The sequence below is a fragment of the Lonchura striata genome, unplaced genomic scaffold, assembly GCF_046129695.1.
Source record: "Lonchura striata isolate bLonStr1 unplaced genomic scaffold, bLonStr1.mat Scaffold_126, whole genome shotgun sequence".
Taxonomy (NCBI): Eukaryota; Metazoa; Chordata; class Aves; order Passeriformes; family Estrildidae; genus Lonchura; species Lonchura striata.
In genome coordinates, this window is record NW_027461090.1 from 243,264 (window position 1) to 267,641 (window position 24,378).

A 24,378-nucleotide genomic window follows, 5' to 3' on the forward strand; every position below is an offset into this window, starting at 1 on the left:
TCGGCCGCTCCCGCCCGCACTCGGTCCCCACTGCAGCCGTTCCCGCCAGGACAGCGCGGGGGGGCCCGGCCTTGGCGCTGCCCCACTCCCACCTCCCCAAATTCCCCTCGCGGGGCCATGGGGCCGAGGGGGGGCGCAGGTGGGTCCAGGTGGGGAACGCGGGGAGCTGCGAGTCTGCCTGGCAACTGGTGAGTCATCAGCGCCGCGGGCTCTGATTGGCTGAGCTCGGCCCGAGCCCTGGGGCTGCAGCACAGAGGGGACACCCTGCTCCAGGGGGGATGTCCCACAAACGGGGGACCCCATGGAAGGAACCACAGGAACGTGTCTTTACAAACAGATGCTCTGAATCTGCTCAGAGATAGGGCCAGGGACCTGCACAGAAGGAAGTGACAGGAGAAGCCATTGGTTTCAGAAAATTATATTAATTGATGACACAGACTGCTGCTCAGCCAAGGTTCTGCTCAATTCATGAACTTCCAGAGGAACAACAAAGACTTAACAGAGCCATGAATATCGTTTGCTATATAACAGCAGGGAGCATATCAAGGTGGGTATGTATTAGGTGGACTGGGAAGTCTTTAGCTCTCAAGAACTTCAGCCAGTGGGGAAAGCAGAGGGAGATGTGGCCAGGAGAATTAGGATGAAAAGGAGGCTATGTCCTCCAACAGTTGGAGAGATCCCATGGGGAATGTCCAATGGCCTTTCCCATTTTTTGGAATGAAATTACTTCTACAGGACACCTCTGTCTGCTCTGTGGACAGAATTCTCTGGTGATGTAAGTTTACCCACACACCCTGGGGCTCATCCCGAATTCCTTCCACCATCCGGGGCGGCGGGCAGGGAGTGCAGCTGAAGGTGCCTCACCCACTTTCGGTGATCGGCTCCCTTGGCTGGCGGCAGCACCGGGGATTGATTGGGGACCCGGGAGTGACCAGGAGATAGATGAGTGACACATCAGGGGGTCTGTGAAGAGTCAGCAGGGAGAGAGCACTGAAAATCTCATCAGTGAGTGCCCTGGGATCCTCGGGGAGTGAACATGGCAGGGCACCCATGGAGGGGAGAAAAGGGAAAGCCAGGGAGGGGGCCTGGCCAAAGGGATGATGATCCCAAAATGTCTCTGAAGGGTCCCTTGGGAGAATGCTGAGGTAGTTTGCATATTTCCCCAGAGGTAATTAAGGACATGGACACCCAGGGGGGCAATAAGGGAAGGGGAGAAGGGATTTGGACAACAGGGGATGGATGGGGTTGGTGTGCTGGGAAGGGATCAGGTGAAGAGGACTGTGCAGCAATATGGTTCAGGTAAGAAGCAGCAGGAGGAATCTATGTGGTAAGAAAATGGATGATGGAAAAGAGAAGAAAGAGAAAAATACAGAGGACTGAGATGTTTTTCAACAGGGTCTTATCCTCACATTTGCCAGCTGATCCAGATCCTTCGCATCCCCAGTTTCCCAGACAGGAAAAGCAGGAGGTCAGGATGCCAGGGGTTTCTCTGCGGTGGCAGCGGCAGCACCGGGCGCAGAGGTGCGGCACCGGGAGCACGGGCTGGGGCCTGTGGGGAGCTGCGGGGCCGGGCCGGGGCTGTGGGGCAGCCGGGGCTCAGCGCCGGGCGCTGCCTGACCCCACCAGCCCCGGGCAGGGCCGGCAGTGGCCCCCGGCCCCCAGGAGGCTGCAGGACGCCCCGGCCGCTGCCCGGCCCCGGGGAGCTGCCGGCCCTGCCCGCCGGGGGGGCCGCCTTTGGACACTGCGGCAGGACAGGCACCGGCTCTGCCACACGGGCTGGGCAGGGACCCTGAGCACAACGGGGAACACAAAGGAACAGCTGGGAAATGCAGAGTGCACATGAAGGATCAGGATTTGCTGTTCAGGATTTGCTTTGGGTCCCTGCAGAAAGGAAAGGTTTTGCAGAAAGCTCAGCAGCTCTCAGAGGATGAGCACCCACAGGCAGTGACCCGGGCTGCAGGAGTGGCAGAAGAAGCCCTGCAGCACTTGGGCACAAGGGCACAGCAGCTGAAGGCAAGAAGGGATGAGCAAAAGGCCAAGCTGAAGGCAAAGGCCATGGCAGAGTTCCTACAGCCCCTGAGGGATCAACCCCAGGGCCCAAGGGGGCCCCAGCACCCAGGGCATGACGGGGTCGGCCACAAGCACCTGGCAGAGGCATTGCCCTCCTGGCCAGGGCAGAGCCCACCCAAACAGCCCCTGGGAAGGAGTCAGGGCTCCAGCTGCAGCCCACAAGGACACTGCAAGCACAGACAGCAGCACCCTCAGCAGGAGCAAGTCCACCCCTGCATGGACATGGATTGGTAGGGCTCTCTGAGCTCCCATCCCACTGGGGACCCACCACACTGGAGCCCTGGAGAACGCTCAGTCTTGATCTGAAAATGGAGAAAATGTCTTTGTGGATGGCTCTTCAAGGGCAGCAGAAGGGAAAAGAGTTCCACGACACGCTGTTATTGAGGAAAGGGAATCAGACAAAGCGCAGGTTACCCCCATGGTCAGCTCAACCGGCACAGCTGTGTGTGCTTGTAAGAGCCTGGCACTGAAATGCCCTGAGCAGGAAGGCTTCAATATCTTCTGGTGACACCATCTCACCTAACAGGGGGGCAAAAGCAATTCTGACTGCTCAGCAACCACTGGATCACTTATTAAGGTATCTCTAAAAGAAATCATTCCAATAAAAGGGATTGTAGAAGCAACAAACTCAGACAGCAGAACTCATTTTACAGGAAAAAATCCTCCAGGGGGTTATGGCAGCTTTAGGAATACAATGGGACCTATATAACCCCTGTCACCCCCAGAGCTCAGGCAGGGTACAAAGAATGAAAGGGGAAAGAAAGAAACACCTTTGGAAGCTGGTGATAGAGACCAAGATGCCATGGGTACGGCTTTTGCCATTGGCTTGGGTAAGAAGAAGAGCCAGAGCCAGGGCAGATATTCAATTCTCTCCCTTGCAATTGATCTTGCGAATTCCTTACCCTGGGAATTCTCCACCTAGTGCAGGGTGGAGATAAGGGATGCACATTTAAAGCAGTCTGTGGCCAGAATCCTGTCTCTGGTGCAATCTCTCCCCCAGGAAGCTGGGCTGGCACACAGCCTGCCTTGGCACTTTGCTGCTGCCAACATCCAAGCAGGACATGGGCTCTGCCTAAGGAGTGCAAAGCAGCACCACTGGTGGCCAAGTGGCGTGGCCCATGCCAAGGGGCCCCGAGGCCAGAAACAGCCGCCAGCACAGCTGAACACGGGGGGACCCCTCAGCCTGGGCTCCAGGTCTCTGCAGCCCCGGAGATTTGCACTTCCCGCCTGCAGCAGGAGGATGGGAGGCCCCCCTGAGCCTGCACTGAAGGCAGCGCAGCAGCAGCCAGGGCTCCACAGCGGGGCAAGGCCCTGGGCCTGCCCACACCTCCTCTGCTGAAATCCTCGGCCTGGCCACCCTCCCTGGGCAGCTCCAGCCACCGGGGCCAGCCCTTGCTGCCACTGCTGCAGCTTCAGTGCTCGCTGGGCCTGCACTGCCACAGCTGCTGGGGAGACACCGGGACAATTCCACTCTGGCTCTCACTCACACTCACACACTACCCTGCTTGCCAGTGCATCCATGGAAAATAGACCAGCTCATAGACTTGAACATTGTTAACCTTTGATTTCTCTACTCAGGCTTGCTTTGCCTTGGCCTTGGGGAAAAAAATGTTAAAGGTTTTGTTAAGGGATGTTACACCACTCAGTGGAGATGAGTTTCACATCTCAACACACTGGGAATGGCCCAAAAGATACCCACAAAGACAACGACCAGCAGCAAAACATCAACCCCAGCAGCAAACAGCAACCAACACCTACCCCAGACACTGCCCCCGGCAGGGCTGCAGACACCTGGTCTGCAAAAGGCTGAGAAGGAAATCCAGCATTTCCCACCTCATTAACAGCACAAGCAAAGAAATCCAGGCCCAATAGGAAACCAAATACTAAAAACTGCACAACTTGAAACTACAGAATATTAAACCAGTGGATTTAGATTGCTTCAGACTACACAAGTTTGGGAAAAATCGAGTAAAACCCGCATGTAATGGAACTATTTTCTCGGCACACCAAGGCTATGTGGGAATGGAATGATTTCTGTTGCACATCCTGGCCAGAATCAAGGAATGCCTTGACTCTAACACTAAAAAGATTAGTGAAGTTTTTATTTTTTCTGAAGTTTCAGTGCAAAGTTTAGAGCATTAGAGTATTTTTTTATTACGCATACTTCTATATAGCTGGTTAGGTTTGGGTAAAGGATGTGAATATGAGTTTTCCTTCCGAGGGGAAGTAGACAAAACTGAATTACCTTGGGATTTTTTCTCTATGTTTTTGCGTAGCTGTAAAAGATAGAAAAATGTTGATCTGGGTTTTTCAAAGTTCACCTTTAGGCTGCATCACTAGAAGAGATTTAATGGTGAGCCCTTAATGTTTAAACAGGTAGCCTGGACAGGAGCTTTAGAAATGCAAATTAACACTGACAGGGCAAAGTGAGGACAATGTAGCTGGCTCTTCTTGCCTGGGGCAGGAATTGGCTGATTCCCTCTGCCCCTCACCCCAAGCTCTGCCTGCTTGCACAGATGGAATCTGCACAGCTGAAGGCAGAGCCCATGGTGAGGATCTCTGACTCTGAAACAGAAATGGCTGAAGCTGCAAAGGGAAACAGCAAATGGAGAATGTTGTGAAAACCTCACTAAAATAAGGGGGGGATCATCCCTCTGCCCACTCCAACATCTGCTGTCACTGTCTGTGCTGTACAGGGTGTATCACAGCACTGGGGTTTCTGCTAGAACAAGTTCAGGGAAATCAGTTGGAATTCAAGTATTTGATGATGTAATTAGAAAAAAGAGATCAATTGATGGAGTCCCAGCTGAAGGGAGCACCCAAAAATGCGGAAAAGATTAATGGCCACCAGAACAAATCCTACAACACCATGGACCAGCCCCTGAGAACCCAAACCAATTCCTATCAGGAGACAGATAAACCATTTATCATTTCAATGGCATCATTTGATTACAAGCTGTCCTCGGAATAACAACCAACCAGACAGCTCCAGCTCCTGACCTTCCTGCCGACCAAGCCACTGAAATGAGGAACAAAACATTTCACCAGGGGATGGGATCAGATTATTTGTGAGCAGAAAAAACAGGAGTTTGTGGAAAACTAAGTGGCTCAAACTGCTGCTGGTAAAGAGATCACAAAGGAGAAGTGGTAAAAAAGCTAAGAAAACAAATAAGGAGAGAAGTTTATGTATCGGTCCAAACATGGAAAGCAGGGGAATTGGACAGCCTTTCGTGGCTCCCCAGCAGACCAGGGGTTAAAGGAATGCTGCTTCTCCTCTTCTGTGCTGCAGCAACTCTCATCTTTTTACCACGCTCCACACCTTGGTAGTGCAGCTCATCCAGCAGCTGAGCCAGGGCATGCAGGTGGCAGCCAGGCCTCCTGATCCACAAACGGCTACAAAAGGACAGGGAATGAGGGCACCGAGAATAATCCCAAAACCAAAGAGGACCCGGGAAGGACAAAACAGAGTCAAGGAGTGAATCTGCCTGGAGATCGGGGCAGGGAGTTGTAGAGAAGGAAGTAACGGGAGAAACCATCAGTTCCAATAAATGTTACAAATTGACCCAGACAGCTGCTCAAAGTCCCGCTACATTCCCGAAATTCGCCGAGAAGAACAAAGACTTAACAGAGCCATGAATATCGGCTGTTCTACAAAAGGAGGGTGCACATTAACGAGGACAGGCTCCAGGCGCATCGGGAAGTCGGAACCTTCCAAGGAACTCAGCCGGTGGGCAAAGGCAGAGGGAGATCGGCCGGGAAAATGAGGATAAAAAGGAGGCTGCGGACTACAGCCACGGCAGAGAGCGCACGGCAAATGCCCCACGGCCTCTGCCCCTGCTCGGCAATAAAGTCACTTTGACAGGACTCCTCGCTCTCCGCCGGGCACACGAACCTCCGGCGACGGGAATTTCCCCGCCCGCTCCCGGCCGCGGGGCAGCCCCTCTGTCCTACCCACAGCAGCCGGGCCGAGCCAGCGCTGCTCCGGCAGCGGCTCCTGCCCGGCCCCGGCGGGAAGGAGACCGCGGGCAGCCGCTCCCGCAGCGCCCTCAGCCCGGGGCCGGCACGGGCCGGACACGGCACCGGCGAGCCGCCGGAGCCCCCTGCCGCCCCCTCCGCCCGCAGCCGGCCCCGAGCCCCCGCAGAGCCCAGCGCGGCTCCCACCTGCGCCGGGGCCGCCTCCGAGCTCCGCCGCCGCCGCCTCACCGCGCTCCGGCCGCTGCCGCCGCTGCCGGGCCCGCGCAGCCGCTCGGCCAATGGCGGCGCTGCGCGGCCACGGCCGCCCTCAGCCCGCCGCCGGGGCCGCGCCGCGCCCCGCTCCCACCAATCAGCGCGCCGCAACCGCGACTGACGGCACCGGCGGCCAATGGCAGCGAGCTCGGGGCGGGCTCTGCGCACGGCCCCGCCTCGCCCCGCGCTCTCGGCGCCCCCGGGCTGCGTGAGGGGAAAGCCGGAGATGAGGAACAGCCCCGGCACGGGCCCGGCCCGAGCCGGGATTGAGCTGCCCACACAAACAAACTTCTCCGCGCCTCCCGCCACGGCTTTCCCGGCCCTGCGCCTCCCGTGCCTCCGCCTCTGCGGGAAGCCCAGGAGCCTCACTTCTCCTGCCCCTCGTTAGCGCATCAGAGCTTCGCTTTGATTTCCCCCGAAAAGGGAAACCTGCCCGAAGCCCTGTGGGTGGGTGGGGCAGGGGAGAGATTTCTGGCAGAAAACTCCAAAGACTCGGAGCAGGAGCAGGAGAAGTCAGTGCAGAGCCTTAAATGCAGCTTTCCCCACGCCTCCCTGCTCCCAGCTGCACCTCCTCCCCCGGCAGGGCAGGAGACAGGGAATGGGGCCATGCTCAGCTCATCCCCCGGGGCTTCTCCCTCTGCTCAGGGACAGGAGTCGTTCCCTGCTGCACCCTGCGCTCTCTCCCGGCCGAGACTTCTCCAGGAACTTCTCGGAGCGGAGTCCATCCCCTGGGCACAGCCCCCTCCGAGTGCTGCAGCGTGGGTCACTGTGCCACGGGCTCAGTCCTGCCAGGACAGGCTGCTCCAGCGGGGCCCCTCTGCCCGCGGGCTCACAGCTCCTCTCAGGCATCGCCGAGCTCCAGCCCGGCTCCTCCAGGGGCTGCAGGGGATCTCTGCATCCCCATGGACCTGCGGGGGATCTCTGCATCCCCAGGGACCTGCAGGGGGATCTCCGCAGCCCCATTGTAATATATGTTATGGCACAATTCGTGATTTTGTAAAATATACATCAAGTCAGTTGTGCTTGTAGAAAAAGATTCTTAAAGTTTTATATGACCAGTGGCTGCAGCCGGGGCTGGAGAAACCACAGCTGGAAGAGAAAGAAAGACCTAATTTACAAATGAAAAAAGGTAGCTGCGTGCAGAGATGGGCCCTTTCCGGGAACAATCCAGGAGACACCCAATGTTTAACCCCTGGTCTGCCGGGGAGCCAGGAAACCAGGCACACGGGCATCCCGCCCTTGCAGCTGCTGAGGAGGCTGCTGGGCTGTGCTTCAGCAGAGGAGATGGAATGTGGCTTACCACACTGCCCTTCTCTAAAAACGGAGAATGGGTCAGGAGGTTTGGGCTCTGAGCACACAGGAGCCTGGCCCAGGCACAGGCCGTGGTGGGACAGGGGCACAGGAGCCTTCTGTGACTGACCGTGGCTCTCTGGTTTCTCTCTGCAGACTGCCAGCTCCTCATGCCATGGAAACGGCCCCACTCGGCTGCCAGTCTGGGAGGGCTGGAGGGCTGTGGGTACTCATTTGCTGTCAAAAATAAATTGTGTTTTTTTGTCATTGTCATTGTCATCATCAGAACATTTCTTTCATCCTTTTCCAAGTTTTTGGCCCCTCCAGGGTAATATTTTTATGTCCTTCCTCAGACAGTTGATGGCATTTGGATGGCGGGGTTAAGCAATGTGAAAAGTTCAACAGCTCCAGTTGCCAACTGCAGCAGCTCCTTCAGGAGCCCTGAGCTACCAGCGAGGTCCACGTGTGCCTTGCAAAAGGGAGTGGTTTGCAGCGATGGGGTTGGTGCCCTGCTGCAAAAGCTGGGAGCAGATCAGAAGTGGCAAAATGCCATTTTGGCTCAACCCCCACCCAGGTTCTTTATCTTTTCCGTCTGCTCGGTGATAGGCAGACAGGGCTGGATCCAGCGAGGTTCAAGTTCTGGGTGCTCCCTGGCATCAAAGGGATCAACTAAACTCTTGTATGCAGTGACTGCAATAGAGCTACTGAAGGAAAAAAGGGAATGTCATGAGATGGGGACTCCTTCTTGTCTCCTCTGTCTCCCCAGGAGCCCCTTGGAAAGGGAAATACCCACTGGGTTTATCTGACTCCTTCCCAGCCAGCCCTTCCCTCGCTCCCGGGTCTCATTTGCTCCGCAGGATTCACCAGCTCGCTCAGCTCAGAGGAGCTCTCAGAGGAGAAAACGCTGCCTGGCGTGGAGCTGCCTGATCCCTGTCTCACCTTGATTCCATTTGCCCCCTCCCTGCCCCATCCAAGAGACCGAAGGATCCCCCACAGCCCCACGGTCCTGCAGCAGATCCCGGCACGTTCCCTTGCTCCGCTCCTTGGTGCCCTGGGAGGCTCCAGAGCCCTCCCTGTGTGCGGGACAGCGGCTGCAGCACCGCTGCGCCCGCGAGCGAGCAGCGCCCAGGAGCAGCTGCGCCAGCTCCGAGCCTGAAGGGAATCCTCAGCGCACACAAATGACAGCTGGCACTTCAGGGGCTGGCAGGAGAAGCTCAACCCATCTGCTCGCTGCCCTTCCCAGCCATGGCCACGCTGATGCAATTGGAAGAGTCGCCCCTGCCCAGGAAGCTCTCAGGTCAAAGAGAGGAGCAAAAGCCACGGGTTTCTGAGGTGTTAGCTGCCACTGCCTCTCGTTTTCCTTCCAATTCCTAAGGGGTTTTGACTGGTTTTACCATTTCAACACTTTCTGTGTAGAATGCTTATTTTATGATTGGCTTTTCTCAAATGTTACAATGAATATTATATGTGTAATGTTAGAAAGTTATGCTGTATTCATTCTCTTAAGTAGTGTGTTAAATAGAGTTTTAGGTAACAACATAATATTAAAATAGAAACTCTGCTATGTAGGATTTTTTTACTTGCTCAAGCAAGAGATGAGATAATCAATAAACTCTTCACACAGGGATGGCGGTGACTTGGGGCACATAAAGAGTTACAACCTCCTTATCAGAAAAGACAAACATTCTTCCATCTTGTCTCCATCTTTATGGAAGCACCAGGATTAAGGGAAAGAAGTTGACAAAATCCAGAAAAGTTCCTAATTTGCAAGGAATTTCTGCATCATGTATGAGATACATGAATATGCAATAGGCTATTGCTTTTAAGGTTATTCCTTTGTTCACAAGGCATGCTTGTCCTGGCTTAAGTGTCCGAGAGCATCTGGACATCTATAATTTTTTGCTTTTTATTGTCTTGTAATTGTCCTAACTCTAAATTTGATTACTCTAATTGTGTTACTATTTTTATAACCATTTTATTATTATTAAACGTTTAAAATTTTAAAAACCAAGTGATTGGCGTTTTTCACAACGTTCCAGGCTCCCGGGGACCCCCTTATCGGTCTGTCCGACCCCGCAGGCTGCAGAGGGTTCCCCAGCTCCGGTGCCGCCCTTCTCCGCTCCCAGCCCCGCCCCGCCGGTACCGGGCGATCCCCGGTGGCTCCGGGCTGACGATGCAGCGCCTGCCCCGGGCAGCCCAACCCCACCGCGGGAGGGTCCCACGCATCCCCGGCCCAGCGCCGGGGCTCTGCCGGCAGCCAGCACCGGGACCCCAAAATTCTGCTGTCCCGGGGCCACCGAGCGGGCACCCGGCCCTTGGCCCTGTCATAGATACATATTATAATATTGGCTTTTTGCCAATATTCCATTGGAAATTATATGTGTGGTGTTACAATAACTTTGTTATATAGTTTTTATTTCTGCTGTTCATTCATTAAGCTCAGACACAGTAGTGCCATAGCTGAGAGAAGCATGCTTGTGTTAAAATTCCTGCTTGGATGGGATAACATCCAGTGAGCACAGGATGAGGACACCTGTACAGATCTGCCAACCATCAGCACTCACCGTCTGAAGGCAGTGTGGGCCGGGGCCAAAACTGAAGATGAGATAAAAAAGGACCAAAACCACAACCAAGGAATACACATGCCCTAAAAAGGTGGAACCGAGGAGGAGCCATGCTGAACAGTTCTTGGAATATGTAAACTAGCTTGGGAAAAAGTTTACTATGCATAAGGGACTATGAATATGCAACCGGCTGGTGTAAGGGAAAAGGTATTCAAGGGGTATCTCCGGAGATAACCGTGTGCTCTTGGCTCAGTGCCGAGATGCACCCGGCCCTAACAACCTTTGCTCTATGGCCCTTGTCTCCTCTTGTCCTGTATTAAACATTTTAAATGTTCCCAGGGCAGTGAAGGTGTTTTTCCCAGCCCCGAGCAGAGAGCTCTGCCCGGCGGCTCCCGGGAAAGGCGGCGGCGCTCGGCAGCGGCCCCGGCCCGCCCGGCCCGCGGGAATTCCCCGCAGCGGGACAAAATCCTGCCCCGAAGGAGCGCTCGGAACGCCGCCTGCGGCTCCTCCGTGCCCCGCAGGTGCCGCAGCTGCCCCGCTGCGGCAGGCGCGGCTCTGGAGCAGGGAGGCTCTGCGGGACCCCCGGGCTGTGCCCCCTCCCGGGCCGTGCCCCGGGGCTGATGCTCGGCCCGGGCTCTCTCGCTGTCCCGGCTCCCGCAGGCTCCCGGCGGGAGCGGCACCGCCCGCCCGGCGCCGCAGGGCCGAGCCCTGCCCAGCAAAGGCTCCGTGTCCACGGCCGGGCCCTGCCGGGGCTGCGGCCGCTGCCCGGCCCGGCACAACCCGCAGCGCCCGGCGCGGCTCCCTCCAGCCGGGCACTGCGGCTCCAACCAGGCGGAATATTCAGCGCACGGAATCTCTGTCAGCGCTGCTCACATTGCAAAACCAGCTGCTGCCGAGGCAATCCCAGCTCCCACTGAAGCCTCCCACCCAAAATGCTGCCTTCAGCTCGGACACACCGGTAAGAAACCCAAGAGCAAACTGGAAGCTGATTAGAGAATCTTGCACAATCACATCCAAGAACATTTTGTTACAAAATCACAAATATTAACAGAAGCTGAGAAAGTCAACAATGTTAGAAAACAAGCTTCCAACAATGGGACTCGAAGAGCTAAGAGCATGTGTTTGAATGGAATAAGCCCTCTCTGACATGTGAGCAATGCCATGAAATTTCTCAAACCAGGGAAATAGGGAGGCCTGGCAGCAGCAGCTTCACACACAGCAATGACAGAGAACAGGGCAGGGAAAGAGGCTGACAAAACTCTAACCGCTACTTGCAATGAAGTACCTTTGTTTCCAGTTCTAATCTAGCCACTATTAATATAGAGTCCAAAAGACTAAAAATACTAGTAATAATAATAACAACTGTACCATTAATAGCAAAAAATTGAGAGAATAGAAATAATAAGAATTAATAGTGGTAATAAAAACCCTACCATACTTATACCAGGTTTGCATGGCCAGGTTTTGGTAAGGCAGGGGATCTAGGAGCAGCTTCTGTGAGAGCAGCTGTTCCTCCATGTCCCACAGAGTCAATTCCAGCTGGCTCCAGGACAGACTGGCTGCTGGACAAGGCTGGCCCAGTTAGAAACGGTGGTAACACCTTTGGAATAAGAGATTTAAGGAAATGGGTGATCCTGGAATTGTGGCTGTGAGCAGGGAGGAACAGGGTGAGGACCTGTGAGGGGAACAGCTCTGCACACCCCCAGGGCAGGGCAGGGCAGGAGGGGCAGGAGCTGCTCCAGCTGCTGGAGCTGATTGCCCTGAGATTCCCTGGTCAGTCCCTGGGGAGGCAGCTTGGCCCTGCAGCCTATGGAGGGCACGGAGGGCAGAGATGCACCTGCAGCGCCTGGAGGAGCCCGTGCTGGAGCAGGGGGATGCCTGAGCGGAGGCTGCGACCCCATGAGAAACCTGTGCTGGAGCAGGGACCTGGCAGGGACCTGCAAACCCCTGGAGAGGAGCCCACGCTGGAGCAGGGCCCTGCCAGGACTTGTGAGCCCATGGAGGAGCGAGCCACGCTGCAGCAGCTTGTGGAGAACTGCTGTCCGTGGGATGAACTCACCGTGGAGAAGTTCATGGAGAAGTGTCTCCAGAAGGGACCCCTGGCACAGCAGGGGAATGACTCCTCCCCCCGAGCAGCAGGAGAAACAACAGGGGATGAACTGACCAGAGCCCCCATTCCCTGTCTCCCTGCACCCACTGCGGGGGGAGGTAGAGATGGGAAGGAGGGAGGAAAGGGCAGAAGGTGTTTTTAAAGCTTTGTTTTACTTCTCACTATCCTGCCCTGATCCAGATAGCAAAAATTCCATTAATATCTCCAATTTTGAAAATGGTTTGCCCATGATGGCATTTGCTGAGTGATCTGTCGCAGTCCTTAGCTCAACCCATGAAGCCTTCATTCTGTTTTCTCCCTCGTGTCCATCTCTGGAGGGGAGTGAGAGAGCAGCTTTGGTGGGTGCCTGACATCCAGCCAGGGTGAACAGCCAACACTTCCTTTCCTTCATTCATTCTTTCTTTCCAGAGGTCACTGTGAAGGGGTTGAGTGGGGCTTTGACAGAGGGAGTGAAGGTGGTGGGGAGTGGTGGGGACAGAAGCCACAGGGACGAGGGACAGGCATCAGAGGGGCCTGGGCAGCTGGCAGGGGGCACAGCCTGTCCCCCTGGCCCAACAGCAGGGGACAGGGGGCACGGCCTGTCCCCCTGGCCCAGCAGCAGGGGACAGGGGGCACGGCCTGTCCCCCTGGCCCAGCAGCAGCCCCGTGCCCTGCCCAAGGCGCTACCAGCAGGGGCTGGGCCCCAGAGGCAGGGGGAGACCCCAGTCCCAGGGCAGCGTTTCTGCCCCGTCCCCTGTCCAGCCCAGCCTGCCCCGTGTGCGCAGTGACCGCTGGCACGGGCTGCCCTGGACACTGTGACCTGCTGGGGACACTGAGAGCTGCCCTGCTGTGACACTGCCCTTGGGATTGCACAGGCACCAAACAAACCCCAGCCAGCACCGCCCCTTGTCATGTCCCAGGCACCGGAGAGCATCAGAGCCAGCCCCGCTCCTGGTGATGTCCCAGGCACCAGGGCACATCCCAGCCCCACTCCTGGTGATGTCCCAGGCACCAGAGCACATCCCAGCCCCGCTCCTGTTGATGTCCCAGGCACCAGAGCACATCCCAGCCCCGCTCCTGTTGATGTCCCAGGCACCAGAGCACATCCCAGCCCCGCTCCTGGTGATGTCCCAGGCACCAGAGCACATCCCAGCCCCGCTCCTGATGATGTCCCAGGCACCAGGGCACATCCCAGCCCCGTTCCTGGTGATAGATTTCAGGGGCACAAAAACAGTTGCAGACTTCCCATACTTTAGGGATCCATTAAGCACAGGAAAACGGCAAAGATTCATTTGTCACGTATGCATGGGAAAGGCAGAAAGGTCAGAACGAGGAAGACTTATTTTGCTTCTTCATTTTGGAGACCCCTCCCCAAAATGGACCCCCAACTCATTTCAGGGAACAGAACTACACATGCTTAATTGCCTTTTTGCCAATTAGCACATGAAGCGGAGCAGAGGAAGTGACAGGGATATGAATATGCATTCATATTTGTGTATTCAAGACTTCTGCAAATAAAAAAGCTTTGTAATACCTGTGATTTTTGCAGTGTGCATTAGGGAATTATCCCATGTACTGCCTGGCTGTCTCAATAAACATACACTTTCTAACTTTAAACCCTTAGAGAGTTTTTGTCCATCTCAGTTGGATATCGATATTAAATTGATACTCATATTTCAGTAAATCATTGTCTTAAAGATGTCCTAGTATGTGTATTAACATGTCTTTTCTTAATATTCTAGTAATTATTCTTGCATTGTTTCAAGATAAACTGGTATGATTCAAAGAATATCCACTGAGGTACACATAGAACATCGATTTATCATAAGCAAATTGCAGTTGCAAAGTTTTTTCACTGAAATTCTGCCACTTGTCATCATTTTAAAAGTCAGCTATTAAAGTCAACAACAAAATTTCTAACTTTGAAGAAAGGGAAAAAAGTATATGGTTTGCACTAGAAAAAATAGAAATACAGAAAATGTCTCCCAACCAAGTTCCTTGCCCTGATCAAAACATCTCCCAATCAAGTTCTTCGCTGTGAACCTGGCTGGTAAAGAAAAATATTATCAGTAAACGTGGATGAAATTTTGCATAAGTTAATAGTATTCAAAATCCATGTTCTCATCCTATTATTATTTCTTAGACAAAGAAAAAAGGGGAAAGGGGTTGGATTGAGGGTACACCTTCCTCCCCTCTGAGTCTGTTCTCATGTTTTACAATAAATCCTACAACAGTACAATACAGCTGCCTAAAATATGGACACTGGAAACCACAGACAACATTACAAATGATCACCTGCCTCATGGACAGTTCATATAAGGACTTTACTTGTTTACAAATTATTTCTCATGTTTACAAACAGTTTTTCTGTTTACAGATTGTTTTCTGGGAGTTCAGTTTTTCCCCAGGGGATCAAGTGCTTAAAGGTTGTTTTTTAAAATTGGGTTTTTCTCTAAGGGTTAAATGGGCTCAGGGTTAAATAGCTTTCTGCTTTTAGAGATAAGTTCAATTTGTAACCAAGAAGCATTATGCCTGTGGCTTGAGTTCTCCCCTAACAGTTCCTGGAGGGGAATGCTGCAGCTCCAGTGCAAATTAGATGCACGCTGTCCTCTGTCCCCATGTTGGCAAAGGGCCCTTGCAGATGGGTGACAGAGAACAATACACAGAATTTGATAAAGAAAAGAAGGGTGACGTGTTACCATGATTGACAGGGGTCTTGACCAATCAAATATCTCCCAAAACTGCAGGCACCTCACGGGCCAGAACCTGAAGGGGCATGGAGCTCAAACCAATGAGAGCTTCCAGGCCTGGTCTTTCAAATGCCCTGTGTAAGGGGGGCTTGGGAAATAAAATCTCTCTGTTGCCCCATGAACTCGGGAGGAGCAGTCTTTGTCTCCTGTGCCCTCGCTGCTCCACGAGACCAAAGAGATGTTCACCAGGGCCCTCCCTGTTTGTGGCTGTCCATTGCCCAGCTGAGCAGGCAGCCAGTTGTGTTTGCAGTGAGCTGCCACAGGAAGACACACAGCAGCTGGAGATTTGAACAGCAGGGCTTGGGCCAAATCTTTTTCTTTCAGAGTGCAAGAATGACACAAAAGCACAAGGAAACACGACAGTGTTTTGGTGGAGTCTCTTTGTCCTGTGAAGTTCAGTAGCTGTTGGTGTTTCTGTGCTGCTGCTAATCCCCTCCATGAAAAAATCATCCCAGGAAGGAGCAACAACATCTGACACGCAGCAAATGTTGCCCCCAGATGCTCCAGGTGCTGCTACCAATAGCCCCTGTAGGACAGAGCACAGCCCCCAGTGCACACCAGCTTTGGCTGCCCTCTGGCAGAGAAGCCCTTTTGGGGCACAGGTTTCTGGGGCAGGAGACGGGCACCGGTGCTGCCAGGGCTCAGGGGAACTCTGCTTGGGCGGGGACTGTGCCTCACCTGCTGCTGTCAGCGCTGCCCGGGCCCCAGGGCTCAGAGCAGCATTCCTGCCCTGGCCCACACGTTCCCGGTCTGTGTCCCACGGCCGTGCTCAGGATGGTCACCATGTGGGACGTGTCCCGAGGAGGCCGTGCCAGCTTCTGTGGAGGCCCCGTGCCCTTCCCGCCGCGGCTGCGTCGGCAGCTGCGGGGGCTCCTGCTGCTCTGAGCCCGCAGAGCAGGGCAGCGTTTGCTGATGGGCTGAGCCCTTCCTAAAGATCCTGTTGGGCTGTCTGACACACCTGGGGCAAGGCATTCCTTCCACCCTGGGCCACTCTGGGGGGCTGGGGGTGGCCCCAGGGCAGGTGGCAGTGCGTGCAAGGGCCCTTGGTGACACGGTGCAGCATGGTCACCGTGGAATGGAACGGGACAGGGGATCCAAGGGCCCTTGGTGACAGGGTGCAGCATGGTCACCGTGGAATGGAACGGGGCAGGGATTCCAAGGGCCCTTGGTGACACGGTGCAGCATGGTCACCGTGGAATGGAACGGGGCAGGGATTCCAAGGGCCCTTGGTGACACGCTCTGGCAGAGGTGTTGGCAGTTACAAGTTACAGTTACACTCCACAGTGCTCGGTGCACTCAACGAGAGAGGACGCGAGAGAGCGGTGCTGTGAGGAGCCCTCGCACAGCTACTTGTTCCTTGCTGACCCAGAGCTTTCCAGAGGTATTACTCCTGCAGGTGAGCTCGTGGCCAGACCAGAGCATTTGGTGACCCCTGGCCTTCCCGAGGCATCTCTTCTGCAGCTGCCCTCGAGGGCAGACCGTGGCATTTGCTTTTCACTGCCCTTGACAGGAGTCTCCTGTCCTTGTGGCTGGAGCCCCCAGGTCCAGAGTGCAGGACTTGCTGTCCAGTAGCCTTGCCAAGACTTCACTCTTGCAGGTGCCCTCAAGGCACGACTGCAGCACTTGCTGACTCAGACCTTTTCCTTTTCACCTTCTGCAAGCAGCCATGAATCCAGGCAGTGTCGTAGAGCACAGACCTGTGAGCGTGCCCAAGCTGGCCTGGGGGAAGGAGGAGAAAGAAGGCCCTGGAGCTGCCCCAGCAGAGCAGCCTGAAGAGCTGGAGCAGTTCCAGCCACGGCAGAAGGGTGAGTGGCAGAGCTGGGCCGCAGGGCTGGTGCCTGCAGCCAGCTTGGCCCCATGCCATGCCATGCCATGCCATGCCATGCCATGCCATGCCATGCCATGCCATGCCATGCCATGCCATGCCATGCCATGCCATCCCCTGGGGCCATGCCCATGGACAGGATGGAATAGGGGCCGGGCAGACACCCCACAGCCGTGCTCCGTGCCCTGGGCCGTCACGGGGCTGTCCCTGCCTGGGCAGCGCAGGGCTGGGCTGTGTTCTCCGGCCTCTCCCGCAGCCCCTCAGCTCGGGCTGCGCTCGCTCTTTGCCAGGTGCAGCCGTGCAGCGCACACGAGAGCAGGAACGCACCCGTGGCCGCTTCCGCAGAACAGCGCAGGTACCTGCAGCCATCCCCACCTGGGCTGGGCCTGCTGGCACTGCTCAGCCCAGCACTGTGCTCGGAGCACTCCATGCAGCATCCCGGGCTTCTTGCCCTTCTGCTGTAGATGGTTTGCAAATTCATGAAGAGGATTCAGGAGGAAGAGAGCAGCGCCATGGGCACCGTGCTCAGAGTGTACTCTCCCATCTTCAAAACCAAGACCAGCGCTGCCCTGCTGGATATGCTTGTAGAGGAGGGTCCTTCCAGCCCAAAGCAAGTAAGCAGCCTGTGGCCTGGCTATTCTTCTCCCAGCAATTGCTTGGCCTCCCAAGCCACACCTGCTGCTCCCTGGGAACCTTTGAGGCCATGGCAGTGTGGTGGCAAGGGAAGCACTTCTCTGGGGCAGCTGGGCACATTCCTTCCTCCAGTAGCTTTCCAAGTCTCCCCTTCCTTCTCCAGGTGCCCGCCATGGTGAGGTACATCCACCAGTGGCTCGTGGCCAATGAGTTTCCTGAGTACAATCTGTACAGGCCCCTTCTGGATCTGACAGAGGCACAGCCCTCTGACGTGGTGATGGCTCTCCTGCGTGTGGCCCCATTGTGTGACAGGTACGGGGCCCACCTGCCCAGAGGGCTTGGGGCTCAGCAGCCCTTCCCCCTGTGCAGCCTGTCCCAGGTGTCTGACACAGAGAATTCCAGGGCCCTCTGGCTGCTCCCTTTGCCAGCCCTGGCCCCTGCCAGCCCCCCAGCGTGCTGCCATGCTTCCCCCCTGCCCCTCAGGGGCCAGTCCCCACAGGGCTGGGCTGCCTGCGTGCTGCCAGTGAGGGGCAGTGGGCAGAGGCAGGGCTGGCAGAGCAGCTCAGCTCCCCGCTGCCGCCCAGGCCACGCTGCTGTGTCCCAGACTCCTCTGAGACAGAGCTCTGACCCCACAGAGCTGCTCTGGCCATGTGGAAGAGCATCATGTGCTCGCTGAGGACTGCAGAGCCGGCCATGCTCGTGCTCCTCGATGTGCTGGGGAGCTGGCCAGAGCACAGCACGTGCACCTCCGATGGGGACCACGCGGCTGTCCTTGCCCTGGCTGTGAGTTTCTGCCTTTGCTGGCCCCAAGGCCACCTCTCCAGCAGCTCTCCATCCTCCCTCCCCCACGGCGTCTCCCTGCCTCAGGCGCTGGGCTGAAACCTGGCCTCGGGGCAGCTCCAGGGCCACCAGGCCCGGTGCTCCCCCTGCGTCTCTCCGGGCCTCTCCCTCCCGTGCTCGGGCCCTGCCACACGGACACCTCGGCACTGAGCGCTGTCTCAGGCTGCTCTGTCCTTTGCAGGCAACCGTGGTGATGTGGAAGATCCTCCAGCTGCCCTGTGTGCCACATGTAGTCACCGTGAATTTCCCCGGCCTCTTTGTGCATCTGCTCTTCCAAGTGCTCTTCAGCACTCTGGATGTGCCAGAGGAGGTCGATACCTTCTGGAAGGGATGCCAGCAGCAACACGGCCTTGCCACCAGCCCCAGCAGGTGCTCCATGCCAGTCCTCCTGTCCCTGCCATGTGCCCAGGGCAGGGCCAGTGCTCCCAGCGTGACCTGGGCTTTGCTCTGTGCACAGCTTTGCAGAGCAGACCCTCAAGGCCCTGCTCTGCCGACTGCACTATGAGGATGTGGTGGTGGCCATGGAAGACAAGCGTGGCTGGGACACCCTGCTCTGTGCTGACACCCACCACTGTGCTGTGGGCGTGCTGGCCAGGTGAGACCCCCTGCTCCCCAGCTGTCCCCGGCATGTGTGCCCTGTGCCCGAGGTGCCCCACACAGTCCCCGTGGCCGTGGGCCAGAAGGCCTTGTCACCAAGGGACGGCCAAGGAGGCTGCAAAAGGCTGGGAGAGGAGCGTGCCCAAGAGCAGCAACCTCCCAGAGGGCTCAGCTGCCCCTTGCAGGGTGGTGGAGAAAGGCCAGACCTCTGTGAGGCAGTCCTGGGAGAGGTTTGCCCCCGTTGGCTCAGGGCTTTGAGTCGTGTTTCCTCCTGTCAGAGAAATGCACCGGGCATCCGAAGCTGCGTGTTCCGCGATTGCATTCCACCTGCTCGGGCTGCTCAGCAAGGACACGCCGTGCCGGGATTTGGCCGCCCTGGCGTTCCTTGTGGAGGTGAGCCTGAAGGCCGGCGCTGCCTCGCTGAGCTGCCTCCCGGCTCTCTGCCCTCTCTTGGCCGCAGTGCCTGGGACGGAGCCCGCGCCCTGTGCTGCTGCCTGGGCCCGGCCCTGGGCGGTTCTGGGCTCCCGCCGGCCGCTCCCCCGTCACCAGCCTGTGCCTTTCAGATCCTGGAGCACCTGAACTTGAGTGAGTGCCGTGACAGCCTCCTGCAGTTCTTGTCCAAGCACCTGCAGAGCGAGTGCAGGGGGAGGCGTCGCTTGGCACTCCGAGGCCTCCTGGCGCTCGGCACCACCAGTGTCTCGGTGAGAAGAGCGCAGGGGCTGAAGCCGTGCTCCCAGCGTGGGGCTGGGGAAGGCAGTCCCTGGGGCTTGGCTGGCCTTGGGGCACTGGGGCAGCTGCTGCCAGCTCTCCTGCCTCCTGCTGCAGCTGCCCCAGGGCTTTGGCACAGGCCTTTGGCCCCTGGGCCCTGTGGCAGCAGGATGGTGTTTCACACACTTGTGTTCCACAAGTAGATGGCCATAAGGATGTGGAGCCTGCATGAAAGGCTCGTGGAGCTCCTGCAGGAAGATGACAGCACCATGCTCAGGATGACCACGGTTCTCCTGAGAGCGTTATTTTTCTGCAATGGTGCCCCAGTAACCAGCGCCCTCGCCCTGCAGCTGGCTGAGGCGCTCCTGCCACTTTTTGACAACGTAAGGCTCTGCCCCTCCAGCCACGGCCAGTGGGTGCTGCCCACACACTTTGTGCCCTGTGCACTCACAGGCTGTGCCCAGGTGGGCCTGAAGCAGCTGACGCTGAGGTCTTTCTTCCTTCCTTTCATACAGGAGGACAGCCAGGTGCAGTTGTGCTCCCTGTTTATCTTCCGAGAGATGCTGGATTTTTTTCCGGAAGAGGAAAAAAAGGTCCTCAAGGCACACGTGCGCCAGAGCCTGGTACCACTCTTCTTCCACTGCCACGATGAGAACCAGCGAGTGGCAGAGGTGAGGACTCGGCAGCTGCCGCTGGCCCCTGGCAGGGGCTGGGCTGGCCCTGCCCTGGCGCCTCGCAGGCTGCAGCTCCTGCTGGCCTTGGCACAGGGACGGGGTCCTGCGCCCTGGGCTGTGGGGCCATCTCCGCGTCTCTGCTGCTCTCCAGGCTTCTCAGGAAACACTGCTTTGTGCGACCGAGTTCCTCAAGAGGCGGGATCTTGGACAGCTGGTGCAGAACCAGAAGCTGTGGCAGTTCCCCGAGTGCCTGGTAAGGAGGGCCGGGAAGCCGCAGCCCCAGCCTGGAGCAGCCCCTGAGCGCGGTGCTCGGTGTGCGGGCTGGCAGCTGTGCCCCTGCCCGCTGCTGCAGCCCGAGGCCGCGCGGGCTCTGCTCCAGGCTCCTGCGGCCCCAGCCGGGTGCCCATGGAGCCCCGGCCCGGGGGGCTGCAGGGCCAACCCTTCCCTCCTGCCGCTCTCTCCAGCTGGCAGAGGACAGCAGCAGCGTGGCCGAGCACCTGCGCCAGGCCCTGCCCTACCTGCAGAGCCCACAGGAGCCCCTGCGAGAGGCGGCCGTCAGGTTCATGGGTGAGCCACGAGCCGGGCCAGGAGGGCGTGTGGGCACAGGGCTGGCGGCGCCGCTGGCAGGGAGCTGTGCCCTGGGCCTGACAGGCTCTGTGTTCCCAGGGATGGCCGGGCGGCACCTGAGGGGGAGGAAGGAAGAGCTCCAGCTCCTCTCTGAGGGTGACCAAGGGCAGCGGGCTGCCAGCGGGGGCTGCCGGGGGAGCTGCGAGCCCTGCCCCGGCTGCGGAGGGCTCTGCTCCCTGTGCGGACCAGGGCCGGCGTGGGCAGAGCACACAGAGCTTTCAGGGCACCTGGGGGACTCGTGGCCAGCAGCTTCGGGCTGATCCAGCTGGTCCCTGCTCCCTGCTGGCCATGGCCAGAGCCAGCTGGGATGGCCCTGGCACAGAGTCCCCTCGGGTCCCCTCAGATGTGGGAACTGACCATGGCTCTGTTCCTCTCTCTTTCAGCCCTTGAAGGCCTGACCAATGACATCAGTGACGCCGTCGCAAGCCTGGCAGTTCAAACACCGTACATCGTCCAGGAAGCAGAGAGAGCTCCATATTCCATCTTTGACAGCCTGCGTGATCGGCTCTGCAGGGCATGGAGGAGACGGCCTCGTCTGTCGGGGCTCGGCTGGCTGCGCTGCTGGAGCTCTGCAGAGAGCTGATTCCAGAGGCTCTGTCTGCTGGGGCCACCTGAGCCAGCAGGAATGTTTTGTTTCGTTAAGATTGTTCTTTTCTTTCTTTTTGTTTTTTTTTAGCATGTTAATATAGGATGTGTTGCTATAGACAGACTCCCAGGATCTTTCTTTGGCTGCCCAGGCTCTGCAGGGACAAGGGGAAGAGGGAGAAAAGGGTTCCTGGGCTCAGCAAGCTGCCCAGGCTTGCAGGGTTGCAGGGAAAATGGCCAGAAGCCCCTTGGCCTTTGGTGGCTCTGATGAAGCCCTTGTGCTGCCCACAGAGCAGATGGGCGGGGGCTGGAGCTGTGGGGATCACTGTGAGAGCGGTGCCTGGAGATGGCCACAAGCCCTGTCCCAGGCAGGAACCACCATCCGTGTCCTCCTGCCCGTGTGTTGCTGGCTGGATTGCTGAGGGCTCCCAGGTGCCTCTTGGTGGGGCTCCTCTGGAGCTCCTGTGGGGCTGCGGCGCTGCTGCCGGGCAGGTTGGCCGGGCTGGGGAGACCCTGAGGGGACGGGGCCATGAAGGGATGAGGGGCTGCGGAAGCCCTGACAGGACAAGGCAGTGGGAAGGCACGAGGGGGACGTGTGAGGGAGAAGGTAACGTTGGCTCAGGGAGGAAAGTGGGTTGGAGCCAAAGAGACCACTCATCCTGATGTTTGTGTGGCAAACAGAGCACGTTTATTCTCAAGCCCTTCCTTCTAAAGGGCCTTTGAAAACCCGGTCTGGATTATGTCACTGCTCTGATCTCTGTGCCCCTTCAGATTCTGGCCTGGGCAATGCCTGCAGCCTTTGGAGAGATGAGATGGGCCCGGCCCCTGTCAGTCAAACCAGGGCTGGTACATTCACCCCGTACAAGCCAGCCTGCATGGTGACACACAGCAACAGAGTGCGAGGCACAGCTCCGGGAGCTCCCCGTGAACCTCAGCTCTGGGACCACTGTCTGCCCCAAGCTTCAGGGGCTGCAGTGGGAGCCCGGCTGGGCTCTGCCCTGGGGCCATCCTGCAGGGACAGCTGCAAACAGGGAGCATTCCCTGCCACAAAGAGCCAAGGCAGGGCTGCAGGGCAGCTGCTCCAGCCCCGACTGCACTGCTGAGTGCTGTGCTCTGGGGCTGGGGCTCCCTGCACAGGGGACTGCACTGGTGTGCCAGAGGAGACAGAGAAGCTGCAGCTTCAGCCTAGCTGAGGTGGGTGCGTGGGCTGGAAAGAGTGGGGAGGCTCCAGGGGATTCACAGAGCTCATCCTGCTGCAAGGACGAGGAAAAAGGAGCGGGAACTCAGCAGTGAGGAGAGCTGGGGGCTGGAGAGCAGCTCTGAATGACACTAAAATCCCACCAGACCTCTGAGACATTGCTGCTCCTCAGCCAGTGACAGGATGAGTCCCTTAGCCTGGGGCTTGGCCTTCCTCATGGCGAGGGGCACCAAGGAAGGGAACAGTGTGATGGAGACTGGAATAGGCTGGGAACTCACTGGGGGAAAAGAGGAAGCAGTTGGGATGTAAAAGGCAGGGAGAAGAGAGAACAGTTCAGAGAAGGGCTGAGCTACTGCTTGAGCAAGCTGCAAAAAGTCATTTGGGGTCATCCCAGATTGATTCAATTTCAGAAGTTATTGAACAAGCTTATTTTTTGGGTGGTGGCATGTTTTCTCTTGGAGGTGTACACTCTGCAAACTTGAGCTGTGTTGCTGAAATGCTCAAGCCAGTCTGTGCTGCAGGGCACCCCATTTCTCCTTTGGCTGATTGCAGCCCGGTGCTGAGCTCCAGCAGGGCCCTGGCAGAGCCCAGAGCAGCCTCTGCACCCACAGAGCCCGGCTGCAAGGAGAGAAACGAGAAAGCCCCATCAGCTGAAGGCTCCTGTCCCCTTGTCCCAGCCACCCGCGGTGCCCAGGCCATGCTGGCCGTGCCAGAGCTGTGCCCAGAGCTGCCCATCACTGCTGCCTTTGGGAGCAGAGCAGGAGGGCAGGACATGTGCCCAGCCTGCAGCCGGCCACGGCACCTCCAGCCCTCAGCAGCTGCCCAGAGCAGGACGCTCCTGTGCTCGCTGCCATCTCCCCAGAGCTCTGATCCCACCATCCCCAGCAGACAGGACCCACCTCACGCCATCCCCCGCTGGAAGAAAAGCTGCTCCCAAACGATGCCCTCAGCCTTCTCCAAGGGCACAGCCCATCCACGCTGCAGCTGCTCCCAAGCACGTCCTGATCCAGACTGGACTCCACCTGAAATGCTTCCTCTAGAAAGACAAACATCAAATTATGGAAAATAGGTTACAGAGAAAAAGGGGAACAAGAAAAAAGGTCAAAAATCTTATCTCTGTCAGGGGCCTAAGGAAGGCCCAACCCCTGCGTGCCAGGGAAAAACCCACCATGGGGGAGGGAATCCCAGGCTTTCTCCCTTCCCTTGCACGGCCCCCATGGTGATCCCAAAGCAAACAAGGGCAGTGGAGCAGCCCAAGCCCTTCCTTGCCTGCAAAGCAAAGCAGCCCCTGCACAGGGTCTGGAGTCCCACCTCTGCTCCCACCATGGGGGTTTGTTTGTGTCGGGCTGGCTGCCCCAGCCCAGCCCCAGTCCGGGGCACGGTGGGTGCTGGGGGCTGTTGGCAGGGCCAGGAGCCCACTCCCGTTTCGTACCCACCCCATCCCATGCCCCCAGCCCTGCCAAAAGCAGCCTGGCAGCCGACTGAAGGATCAGCTGCATCCGCCCCAGCAAAGGGGGAACCTTTGGTTCCCGGCCAGGCTGTGCAATGCCTAAATCTGGGAGCATTCCCCTGTGTCCTCACTGTCCCCAGCAGCAGCCCCACCTGGGACAGCTTCTCCAGGGGCTCCTTCTTCCCTGGGCCAGACCAGGCTGTCAGGGCTCTGCCCAGGGCCCCAGCCATCCATGAGCCATGGCAGGCAAA

At 57.4% G+C, this 24,378-nt stretch overlaps 1 protein-coding gene across 1 annotated transcript in view; it reads right to left on the bottom strand.

Moving 5' to 3' along the window:
- LOC144248444 (uncharacterized) overlaps positions 1-24,378 on the bottom strand; it is a gene marked incomplete at its 5' end in the record, with an annotated part of 153,065 nt that overhangs the window by 40,900 nt on the left and 87,787 nt on the right. The window lies entirely within an intron of this gene.